The following is a 1,934-nucleotide window of genomic DNA, read 5'->3' on the forward strand; positions in this document are numbered from 1 at the left end:
AATGGTTCTATGAGGTATCTCATACAGAATATAGTGTAATCATGATCTCTGGTAGAGTAACTTTATTTTTCTATCCTGAAGACCATGTAGGTGAGAGTAATAGATTCACAGGGATGTGTTTAGTTTAGGAAAAGTCAGGGCTGAGTTAGCACCGGGGAGCAAAGAAGAGCTGGGATATTATTAGTTTAAACCGAGGGATTTAAACTGAAGAATTTCATTAGATGTTAAAAATAACTGCTCACTAATGGAGCCTACTTTAAAATATTTTGAACTCGCCCAGCTGGTGTAGCTCAGTGGTTGAGTGTCGATCTATGAACCAGGAGGTTACGGTTTGATTCCGGGTCAAGGCACATGCCCAGGTTGTAGGCTCAATCTGAAGTAGGGGAGCGTGCAGGAGGCAACCAATAAATTTGTCTTTCTCATCATTGATGTTGCTCTCTCTCTCTCTCCCTCTCCCTTCTTCTCTGAAATCAATAAAAATATATTTTTTAGAAAAACATTGTGAACGCTTTCTTGGTGTCTTTACAAATTGGTGTAACTCGTGTGCCATATGAGAGTCCATCTGACCCTTGGTGATCTACATAGACCTGGATTGAACCCCATATTTCCATTTGCTGCAGAAATGCCAAGGTATTCCATGACTGTTGGCTAATTTCTGCACAGTTGACTACCTCATGACTTCTTCTGCTTCTTGGGTTCTTATTCCGCACATGCTATTAGGTGTTGCCTCATGTTGATCTGGATATAAAACAGCTCCTTTAGCGTGTTCCTCAAAATTTGAACCGAAGCATTTATAGCATATGTGATTCAACTGATGATCGAAGAGGTGAGGAGGCAAAATCACATCACTTACTATAGTGTCCTGTTCCCCAGGTTCATTTTTACCACTCACCTTCGGAAATTTCTCTCTTGGCTCTTTCTCTGCAGCACCTGCTTTTCTGTTTTGCTGGCTTGTCTCTCCTCTTCTGCTCCCCCTATTTTACTCCACTCTTCTCCACCCAGTCCTTCTCAGTAGCAAACAACACATTCCTCTTCTCACCTCATGCATAGCATCCTCCCCTTCCTCTACAGTCACTAGCTGATACACTCCCAGCACTTATTAACCTGTTTTCTGAACAGAAATCGCTCACAGAGGAGAACTCTGGACCAAATGTTGGGATAATATTTTCTAACTCTGTTACATTATGTCTGTATTTGAATGAGATAAATCTTGTGTGGTCGTGTTGGAAACCATTCAGATGGAACAAATAACTTCTCACAATTTTACACCATGTAACCTTTAGCAAGTGCAAGGGGGGGAAAACTTAACCCTCTTAGCCTCAGTGACCGGAAACCTGTTAATTAAACAAACAAAAGACAGGTTAAGAAAAAAGGCATACAATTTTTATTGACGTTAGTACTTTTACGTGCATGGGGAGCTTCACAGAGAAGAAGTGAAAACTCCAAAGAAGCAGTTAGACTCAGGGGCTTATATAACTTTTTTTACATATTATTTTCATTGATTTCAGAGAGGAAGAGGGAGAGGGAGAGAGAGATTGAATCATCAATGATGAGAAAGAATCATTGATCAGCCACCTCCTGCGTGATCAGGGGACGAGCCCGCAACCTGGGCATATGCCCTGACCATGAATTGAACCGTGACCTCCTGGTTCATAGGTTGATGCTCAACCACTGAGCAACACTGGCTGGGCTTATGTACCATTTAACAGGGGCCAATAAATTGTGGAGAAGTGACTAGACAAAGAAAAGGAGGTTTGGGCTTCTAATATTAATAAATTATGTGAAAGTGACTAGAAAAAACATGGAGGAAACTAATGACAGATGAGGGTTACCTCAGTAAGGTGTGTTTATGTAAACTCATCTTGGTGCAAGCCCTCCATCTCTGGTGACAAGGGTTGCCCTCCTCACTCTGGAAAAGGGGAGGAGAAAATTGA

Source organism: Myotis davidii, unplaced genomic scaffold (genome assembly GCF_000327345.1).
Source record: "Myotis davidii unplaced genomic scaffold, ASM32734v1 scaffold404, whole genome shotgun sequence".
Lineage (NCBI taxonomy): Eukaryota > Metazoa > Chordata > Mammalia > Chiroptera > Vespertilionidae > Myotis > Myotis davidii.